The sequence below is a fragment of the Haliotis cracherodii genome, unplaced genomic scaffold (assembly GCF_022045235.1).
Source record: "Haliotis cracherodii isolate W230 unplaced genomic scaffold, xgHalCrac1.p SCAF_9, whole genome shotgun sequence".
NCBI lineage: Eukaryota > Metazoa > Mollusca > Gastropoda > Lepetellida > Haliotidae > Haliotis > Haliotis cracherodii.
Genome location: NW_027266343.1, coordinates 2,239,399 through 2,250,766, shown reverse-complemented (window position 1 = coordinate 2,250,766; position 11,368 = coordinate 2,239,399). Strand labels below are relative to the sequence as shown.

The 11,368-nt window shown below is 39.5% G+C and overlaps 1 pseudogene; it reads left to right on the top strand.

Annotated features, from left to right (window-relative positions):
- The first annotated feature begins 465 nt into the window (after window positions 1-465).
- On the top strand, window positions 466-9,609 carry LOC139453009 (E3 ubiquitin-protein ligase TRIM33-like; annotated as a pseudogene).
- Window positions 9,610-11,368: the final 1,759 nt, after the last annotated feature.

Here is an 11,368-nt window from a genome sequence, read left to right as displayed (position 1 = left end):
ACGGTGTTACGCTTGAGAATGAGAATGTTCTGGGACATTCGCTTGTAAATTCTGTCTTGACATGAGAATTGTATAGGTGTGCATCGTATCAGGCTGAAACCTCAGTCACCGAAGACAAAGTGTAACATGGAACAGTTGGCTAGTGCCATACAACAGGCATTAGTCCGGACTAGCACGAGCAGACACACACACACACACGTCTATTGGTAAAACGAAATAAAAACATTTTCTAGTTTCCATCTAACTTAATAATTACAAGTGTATGATTATGCCCTGTCCATAGACCGCTGTGCACACTCTGTGTAAGTTCTGGTAGGTATTAACGATCCCCACAGTTTTCAGGAAAGAACTGCAACAGCCGGTTTTGAAATGAATCCAATACGCATTGTCTGTCTTGTTCCGAAATGACACGAGTGGTCACGATTGAACGGTTTTGTGACGTATATCAATTGTGTGTCTGACAACATGGCAGAAGGCGGTGCAGGTAGGCATACTTTACCTGGTATTTTCTTTTCTGTCATTTACACCTACTTAATAAATATATTCCTGTATCACTTGTTAAACTGCACTGGGAATTTGCTGAATTCATTTTCAGTTACGTCAGTAGGAAGCTTTTGTATATGTCAGATAAGCTAGGAAGTCTAGACTAGGAGGGTATACAATTGTTATTGACTTAACAAGTTTATAAGTGTTCGATACATGACGGCAACCTTAGTTACTGTTTCAGGAACATATTCCCATGGCTCCGATTCGCAACACTATGGATATTGTTGCAGGTTATACAATTACATGGCAATATATGTGACCTATTTCGCGTATACACTTAGGACATCGGGACGCATACCAGTTTATCAAACAGAAAGTAGGAAATTTCAGCTGAAGAAGCCTCAATTTCAAACCGGAAGTAGTGATCCCGCCCCTTACCGTAACCTACCAAAAGACACGAATGTTCGAAAAGTTATTTTTTCGAAAGAAGGGGCCTTTTGTGCGTATTAATTTAACATTTAATGAATGTTTCTGATGACATAACCCGGAACAAGTGGCTATCTCCTTTTAAGGCTTTGTGGGACTTTTATATAATTTGTATTCACTACTAAATGAACAATTGCAGCGGGTAGTTAGTTATATTCTTGTGGAGGACGGAAGGGGACGAGTGGTGATGAGTGGGTGAAAGGGGATATAGGAGTGGGTCCTTATTTCCGGATCACAATTAAAGAAATATCTTTCTAGTTCAGGTGGGTAAATCAGTAGAGGGGAATCGGCTATTTGATGGTTATTGAACTTCCTGAAACTTAAGTTAACTTCTTGGCCATATTACCTTGTTTAGATTTGGTCATCCGAGCACTGGCGAGCAGAAATTCATATTCATATGCATAGATAAACAAGCAAGAAGGATGCACTATCGGTTCCCACAGCCATCTTTGATTTAAGTTACTGAAGTGTACTTTTTGGTTCTCCAATCATAACCTTTGGTGATAGAACTTGGCACCTTACCTTGACAAGTTTTTAGACATTGTATTGCGATACGGCTGTAATGTTGAAATACATTGCTGCATTAAACAACAAACAAACAATGATATATCACATGCACACTGCATGCTAAGAACTTCTTGTTTTCTTTTATTCTTTACGAAAAGTGTAATAAATTATTCTAGCTGAATATCAAATGAGCGTATGACATGGTTTTGTATATCCATTGTCGGGCAGCGACATCATCCTCAGAGCTCACAGAACTAAATAAAAAACTGAAATATGGCGCCAGTTTGTGTATAAAAGGTCCGAAATGGATTTCCCAATGGCCGAAAATCTAATTACACACCTATGTTGCAAAATATAATGATATTTGGTGTATGAATAGTTTGGCGATATATTGATATTTGACATTAACGCTTTGACAATGCCTTCTAATTTACTTAAAATTGAAGTCTTGACTCTTCTTGACTAAACATCTTCTCTAACACTGCAACCAGTTTCAAATACAAATCTGTTATGTGGTGCTGTCTTTTGTCAGCAGTCGCTGAACTTTGTTTGACATTCGCGTTGCTTCTTATGACGACCGGCTCCGAGGTCTAATGGATTGAGCCTCGTCCCGGAGAGTCGAAGGTTTGGGGTTCAAAGCCCGACCGCGTCACTCCTAAAGACGTTAAAAGATGGTACTTTTGATACCCTCTCTAGGAGCTCGGCTTGAAGGGACTTAAACATGGACTGGTCGTCTCAGAGTCAGTAGACTGTGTCTGAGTGGGATATTCATGTTAATCTGCGACATGGTATCGCAGTGCGCTAGCACTATAGTATCAGCATTAGTCCGGACTAGTACTAGCAGGCACACACACAGCATATAAGTGCAATAACCTTGAACGAGACGTTAGACTCCAATTCACCTCACCCATCCTCCTTATGACGGCACGGTGTTTTGTTCAAACATTGTAATTCAATTGTTATTTTGTTATATTTTATAATACACTTGAAACATAAAGCACCCGATGTTTGGAGGATGTTCCAATAACATTGCTTTTCTTAATTCATTCTCAGTATCCATTGAACCAAATTTGCTGAGACATGCATCAAAAGAATGACTTGTCATAAATTTAACAAAACCAATAATTTCCTTACGTTTTGTAAAAAAAGAGGAAAATATCAACAATTAACTTTAAGCGTTGTGCATTGCATCGGTGTTATGCAATTTATAGTCATATAACTTGAATGACGTGGCGTTAAACAAACAAACATTACATTTATGGTGCAGATTAAAAAAACAATAGTTTGAATATACATGTAGTTACTAGCTTGGTTATGTTTGTTGACATTCGGAACATTTTACTCATATCCAGATGAGTTACAGTGCTGTGGCACTATTTTTAATTCTTTTAATGTCTTTTAGTAAACGTATGTCAAAAAGCAAACATATCTGTTTTACATCAATAGTGAGGCACGTCCATGGTCAACTTGACGTCGCAGATTTCAAGGATACCTTCTTGGAACGCCCTGTTTGCGTTGAACACTTCAACCAGACAGGCCGACGCCCCCGTCTTCTCAATTCCTGTCTACATGCCTTCTGTACATCTTGTCTGCAGACCCTGCTTTCGAAAGAGGGGGGAAGCAAAATTACATGTCCATTGTGTCGACACGTTCAAACCGTCAAAGGAAATGCTAATACCTTGCCGATTGATCCAGTGAGGGATACACTGACAGAATATCTACAGATCAAGCTTGAAAAGAAAACCCTTTGCACGGATTGTCCAGATGGAAATGAAGCTGAATTTAGATGTCAGGAATGCTTGTCTTACATCTGTACAGCATGTCTCTCGGCACATAGACGTCACCGCTTGACCAAGAACCATAAAGTCATCACTTTAGATGAATTATTAAGAGATCCCCACGCACACTTTCAGAGAGGTCACTTCTGTCAAAGTCACCCAACTCATCAGATTGAGTTCTACTGCAACACTGATTAGCATCTCTGCTGTGTTTCTTGCTGCATTGTGGATCATAAAGACCATGATATCAAGAAACTTGAAAATGCAGCAGAAGCTAAAAGAGGTCAGATCGAAAGAAACCTTCAGGTTATTTCAAAGACGTCAGTGTCAACAAAGCAAGCACTACAAAAAGGCGCTAAAGAGAGGCGGACTATACTCGACATCACAAAACAGAGTGAAAACGACATAAACACCATATACAATAGCTTGAAGGATGCATTGGAATATCACAGAAAACGACAATTAGCAAATCTTCAAGAGGAAAGACAGCAGGCATTGACCAGATTACAAACTAGAACAAAAGCTCAAGAACAGACCCTCGCTATGATTGAAACAACACAGGGATAATTCACAAAATCGAAGGAGTCTGCAGATGCTGTTGAGATGATACAGATGTATCCTACGATAATGAGGAGTCTGGAGGGGATCAGGGAAGTTCCTGATCAAGATATTGAGTACACAAGACTCAGATTTAAAGCCGACGTACCCGCTTTAAAAAAATGTCTATTGGGATTTGTAGATCATGCAATCTCTGAAGGTATGTATCGCCATGCAAATTGAGATTACTGATGCCCGTGTCTACCTGTCGAATTTAATATTCCTGTTGTTATATCGAGAGTTTCTTCAGATCTTGATGTTTTCATTTGTAGCATTAACATTTAATTAAGTTGGATCCTACTAAACCTTATGTCTTCAATAACAATTTCTCGATTTTGTTGAGATAATTTAGGAAATTGTAATAACGAATGGTTCCCCAACTGGAATGAGTGGTTTGCCTTCTGATTAAAGACTTCATAAAGGATCTGAGGATTGAAGCCCTCTGTAATGATATGCTGAAAGCTAGGTAAAACAATGTATAACTGGGTCTTTGAAAGGCATTTAGAAGTGATACACATAAGGAAGAGAATGTATGGATGTGAGCTTATTATGAGGAACACAACGTTTCAGAGTATGTGCTTATTCCAAAAGGTGAAATGATGAAGGAGGTGACATCCATAAATTCTCTTCCTAAAATGTATACCCAGTCACCATTTCTGCATGAAACTTACAATAAAGAGAAATGCAACCGTTTTGTTAAATCTGATTTTCAGTTGAAAAATAGATCGTCAAGGTTCGTAGTTGGTCTCCTACTGGACTTCGTCCTAAAGACATCGTGGATTACTTTAACAGCATTTGTGCATGCTCAGTGGAGACTGTCAGATTGGAAAACAACAACACTGCTTTTGTTTATTTCAAATGTCCCGAAGGTACACATATATCTCTAATAACGTGAATGCTTCATTGACAAGTTAACAAGACTATTGCCCGATATGATCTTAAATATACAAAACTCTAAATGAAGCTATTGTGGGGAATTGGGCCAAGGTATTTATCATAACATAAAAACAACAAAGTAAACTGGAAAAACAAGGATTATTTGTATCGTACATTTGTTTCTGTTTTCATGGCACAATTATTGTTGAGTACATGGAGTAGTGACAGTATGTAGACATGTTCTCTGCTTTATTTTTCAGCCTTGATCGCAGCTTTAAAGAATCAATTTCCAGTGATCAATGATTCATTTGCGCTAGTTACAGCAGTCACTGAACAATAGGAACTTAATCAGTATGTATTGACTTTTTAAAATATTTTGAAACAAACCTTGTCAAAATGAAATATATTTCATAGTCCTTAGGCATCAAATTTGAATACCTAAAAGTGACAGAATTCTTTTCATGGTCATAAGAATACAATCGTCTGCTGTGCAGAATCATTAATATATTGCTTTCAAATATTTAGAGAAAGATGCATGCTTCCCATTCCTTTGCACTCCTTCTGTGTGTGCAATGCTTTTGTTTTTTGTTCAAGTTGTATTATAGTCATATAGTTTCTTTTATACCTTGCTCAAATCATGTCGCTTTGACCTTTCTAAGAAATGTGGTCCTTATAAATATTTTATCCTGCCGTCAGACTCTCCCCCATAGTGTGCAAGGTGTTTGAGTGCGGGTTGCTCTGACACAGGACAATGTCGTTTCTATGCTCACCTTAAGTTGATGACTTTACCGATAACGTGACGGATCACCTGCACTGCCAGCAAGATTGACAAAGTAATTGAGGACTCCAGATACTTTGCTCCTGCCACAACTACCCCGACCTACGTCCCATGGTCTAAACAAGAGTAGAGTGAAACTTACTTACAACTGAAGCTTCTCAGTGAGATATCGTCTCCGGAGTTATAATGTCCCGTATGTGATACACCAATTGACCAGTGGGTCGCACTGCCACCAGCATTCTCAAAATACATAAGGCTGTCGTATTAGTCGAACGTCAGATACATGATGTGGTACTCTGGACTGGCCAGCAACGGCTTCATTTGTCCCAGAGCTGAGCATCGTGATTCTGTCGTCCTCAGACACCACAACGTACAAGACGTCCCTGTCGGGTCTGCAAGGCAAGAGGATAATGCCCTGGTGTCTTTTTGACTTCCCCTCAGGATTTTGGACTATTGTCCTGTTCGTCTCACGACTTCCGTTTTAGCTACAGCTTCGGCTCGATTTGGCTAATCACTCCTTACATCAAACTTGGTACTGGGCTGATGCTTCCTCAACTCTACCTTTGCATCAACCTCAGTTCCCTGACTTTGGCTCTGCTTTCAGCCCAGTTGCCGGTTGCTACTACGCCTAGTAAATGTTTTGTTTGACGCTGCACTCAGCAGTATTACAGTTATATGACGGCAGCCTGTAAATATTCGAGTTTTGACCAGGCAATCCTGTGATTGATATTATCAGTAGGGATCCACGCAGTCATGTACAATTATGTTGTTAACCAAGTCACCTTACCTGACCTCCCGATCCATTAAGTTGCATCTTATGACAAGCATAGATTGCAGGGTGCCCATAGGCAGGGGTTTCTTCCACGGGGTCAGTTATTTCTTTCCTGACCTGCGTCCAGCCGGTCTTCGTGATTCTTCTGTCCCTGGTTGGAGTTATTGGAGATGTTGGTTTCTTGCGTGATGAATCAGTGGTGTCGACCTGGTTGAACATTTATGAGATTTATTGGATCTAATTACTTTTCCCAACCCCCATATGTACCATCACAGCCAATCAATAGAAGCGGCAAAACCATTTCCATAATCATAAGACATAACTGCTAAGAGCAGAGTCTATTGTACGATTCTCATCATGAACATGTGTTTATAAATTACTATTAATTAGTGATACTACCAGGTGTTCGCGAAAAGGTGAGCATATCCTCCTGCCCCACCGGTGGTAAAGCCGTCTCCACCTTCGTCTATGCACCAATTCCAATAACCACAACTGAAGGAATGCGTCAACCTAACCTGGATTCTAGTCAGAAGTTCTGGGAGGTTCTCTCGTGGAATACATTTGGTCACTCTCTTATTCACTCACTGACACTCCAATCATGCTTCAAAGGAATCACGCCCATGACCAGTTAATGGCAACAGGTGCCCTGTATTTACAAGATATAGATGTAAATAAAGCGACAAAACCCTTTCCATATCCAATAGAAATGTCATAAAGCAAAAAGCAATGTCGATTGTACGATTCCGACTATATCATGAGCATGTGTTTATGAATCACTTAGAAATAGTAATGATACCAGGTGTTCGCGTAAGAAATGCCTCCTACTGCAATTATTGGAAATAAATGAAATGAACATCTAATAATTCATTTATTGAGACCTAATACTTTATTCTTGCAGCTGTGACTAAAAGCCGGGCACCAATTCAAAGATGGACAGCTTTGATGAAAAAACTGTATGAAGAAGTCACACGCCAGTGTCGCAAGCAGGGCCTACAGCTGTGGCCACAATATTTTGATTTTATGATTTATGACCACTGGTTAGGGTCAGTCGAAAAAATAATCGAAAATTAATAAAAAAATAAATAAAACAAATTTGTGTGGCTGAATGTTTTTGGGGGCATCAAAAAGTTTCGGTCGATCAGTTTCATGGGAATCGTAAATACTAATAGTGTTTAAAGTGCAGGGATTTTGCATTTGTACAATAACACGTATATGTAGTTACTTTTGAGAAGGCTTATAAAGATAAATAAAAATAAATGTATTTTGATTTGATTTTCTCATTGTGAATTTTTCCACCTGTTGGTGGAATTCGTAAGCCAACAATAATAAAGTGTCACTATTAGTCTTTCACAGGTATCAGTGTTGTAAATATAAACAGCAAAACTTTTGTCAAACCTTTAGGAGCCTATTCACTACTATTATGTGCCTATTCACCACTATTATGAGCCTATTCACCACTAATATGTACCTATTCACCACTGTTATGTGCCTATTCACCGCTATTATGTGCCTATTCACCGCTATTATGAGCCTATTCACCACTAATATGTGCCTATTCACCGCTATTATGTGCTTATTCACCGCTATTATGTACCTATTCACCACTATTATGTGCCTATTCACCGCTATTATGTGCATATTCACCACTGTTACGTGCCTATTCACCATTAAAACGTGCCTATTGACCACAAATATGTGCCTATTCACCACTATTTTGCCCTTTACGCCTTATCGAATCTGTTGTGGCAGATAATCGAGACTGATAATTCTCTGGCGTTGTACGTTCAGCCTACATTTATTAAGTTCTCATTGAATAAGGTTAAAATATTTTGTTGATTTGCCAACACCAAACAGATTGGCAACAGTTCTGTATTCTGAAGTTGTCGCATCATGCGAACCCTTTCGTACCATTCACTGTCATTATTATGTGCATTTAAATTGTCCCACCAAACCTTTCCTTTCAAAGGTAACTCTCCTCTCATTCGTCTTTGATAGGAAAACAACCTGTCAATGTTTAACAGACTGATTAATATGTGTGCCTCACACTATGTACATACTTTATTATGACCCGTGAAGATTCCGGGGTAGAATAGGTCTTCAGCAACCCATGCTTGCCGTAAAACGCAAGGCGACGTCAGCCCGAACATTATCCTCGATAGTGTTGTGTGACAGTTTTGTCATTGTGTAGTATCTAAATGGAATACAAGACGGCGTCACAGGCTGATTATACAAAGGCGGAGAAATGACTCACAGTAACTCGCGTAATCTAAAACCTCGCCTTGTACACTCAATGGTAAGCATGTCCTGCCCCAACCTCACCGCAACTCACACAACTTGCAGGACCCGTGAAGATCCGGGGTAGAATAGATCTTCAGCAACCCATGCTTGCCGTAAAACGCGACTATGCTTGATTGACATAAGAGGCGACTAACGGGATCAGGTGGTCAGGGTTGATGCATGGCATCGTATCTCACTTGCGTATATCGATGCTCATAATGCTCCATTATTTACAGACCGCCATCATAAAGCTGGAATATTGCTGAGTGCGACGTTAAACATCAAACAAACAACCGTATTTGTAGTTACATATGTGCAAAATCACTTACGTGTGTTAAGGTTGTGCATAGAATGTGTAAATAACTTTTATGGTCATTAAGTATATTGTATATGTCAGCAAGGTCATTAAGTAATTACGTGAGAAATACTTTTAACAATTAACCAAGACAGGCTAAACGAAGAATTTGAAAAAAGAATATGTTAATAAGCATCATATTCAACCAAATACAAGACCATTAAAAAGGCATCCTACATCCATGAACGGTATTGTATCCTACTTTCGTGTAAGGTTGTATGCTACATCCAAGTAAGGTTGTATTGTTCCCCACATCCATATAAGGTTGTATTGTTCCCTACATCCATGCCACATCATGTGCTCTGTTATCATGTTTACTTTTGGTAGGGGTAGATGTCATCCTTACAACTGGAACGGGTCGCCCAAACACACCATTTTGACATCTGAACAGCATGCACTTTGTCTCTGACTTGATTACATAAAGCCATGTCAAAGCAGTTTTAAGACACAGTTGATCTTTCACTACCGTGAAACCTGGCTAGGAGAAATGCTTTTGTGAATATAATATTGTTATTTTGGGGATAAATATGTGAAATGCTTACTTCGTGTTTAATTGTTAATAAGGTTTGCTTAACCATGATCGTCCATCATGGAAATATAGCCTGTTATATACTTTTCAATGTTCTTAACTTCTGGTTTTGTAATACATGATAGATGTCACCTAGTAGTTAGTCATTTTCATGATTTCAGGCCTTAGGGGCCGCACGTAGGCGCAATCACTCTTACTCGGACATTCAGCAAGGCCCTTTAAATGGGACCTCTGATCCTGCGTAAAAGGACATTTGAATGCAATGACTGAATTCGATTTTAGTGTGGAATGTTGTTATATTCATATTTGTCCCCTGTAGGAACAGTGTCTGTATTGACTATGCTGCTTGTCTGTGTAAAACCAAGAACTTTCAACACTATTATATCCTTTGTAATATAATGCCATTTTACCTGATGTGAAATATTGCTGACTGTAATAAATGTAATCAACCTAAAGTTCTGCTTTTGATATGTGACAATCCATATGATAATTTACACAGTTTTCTAAAACGAGCCAAGGATGTGGGACATAATCTCAATGTCGGTGTTGATTTTATTTATGGTTCTGTAATGCTGGACGGCACAGAAATGGGTTTCAACCAAGCGAAGTGCCATATCATGTCGGCCCAGACTCTTTTTGTAAATATGTGTGCTGTATATCCTTAGTTCTGCTTTTGATATGTGACAATCCATATGATAATTTACACAGTTTTCTAAAACGAGCCAAGGATGTGGGACATAATCTCAATGTCGGTGTTGATTTTATTTATGGTTCTGTAATGCTGGACGGCACAGAAATGGGTGTCAACCAAGCGAAGTGCCATATCATGTCGGCCCAGACTCTTTTTGTAAAGGAGAGGCTATCTGAACGACCACTGCATCGAGTTTATGTGCAGTGTGTTGAGAAGATCAGCAATCCTGCATATTCCTTTGCCTGAAAAGTGAAACAGAAGGCTTCCCATTTGCTGCTCAGGACCAGTCACTTCCTACTCGAAACCGTCAATGTGTGATTTTTGCATCAAAATGTAAATATGAAATGTAGATTATGTAATGAATTTAATGAGCCTGTCCAACACATTGTGAGTGGATGCCCAGCTTTGGCACAAACACATGATGGCTTAGCTCTATCATTTTATTACCGTCTTCGCCATGCTTGTGGTTTTAGACACAGAGGTCCACCCATGGTACGACCCGGAATATGTAGAGGGCGTCATGGAAAATGATAAATACAAAATTCTTTGGAATAGGCCCATTTACAGCCTTAGACGTATCCAGGCCAACAAACCTGATCTTGTCCTTTTTGATAAATCTAATGAAATCATTTATATCATTGAATTTTCGGTCCCCTTTGACACTAATGTGATTGACAAGATTGAGGAAAAACGCTTTCGAAATGTCATGCTTGCATCCCAAGTACCAAGTTGTCCGACTTCCCGTTGTTCTCGGTGCCTTAGTTTTGGTACCTCCCAATCTGTTGACTGACATCGGGAGAGTACCCGGGTTTGCTGCCAGGAATACAGCCCTTCTGACAATCTGGGTAATGCAGAAGGCTACAGTGTTAGGGAATCTTCACATTCTCCGAAAAGTTCTGGGTGGGTTTGACTAGGCAGCGCTGTTTGGGCTGCGTGTAGAGGGGGTAAGGGCCCTGAGCTGATGATGAGCCTAACTGACTGTGCCAGTATCACCCAAACACTCTTTGCTGCATTTTTTATTTCAATCTGTAAATAATAATAATAATAGTGCATATGTATAATGCTTAAACTCCACGACCTAATACATGCTCAAGGCTCTCCTTCATTACTGCAGTGAATGGATCAGTGTGTATTAGATTTACATTCTCAGCTTCTTTGGGAGTATACCACTTGAGCTGCCTGTGAGGCGCTAGAATGTTGCAGCCACATTCCCATCTCATCCTACCAGATACTCAT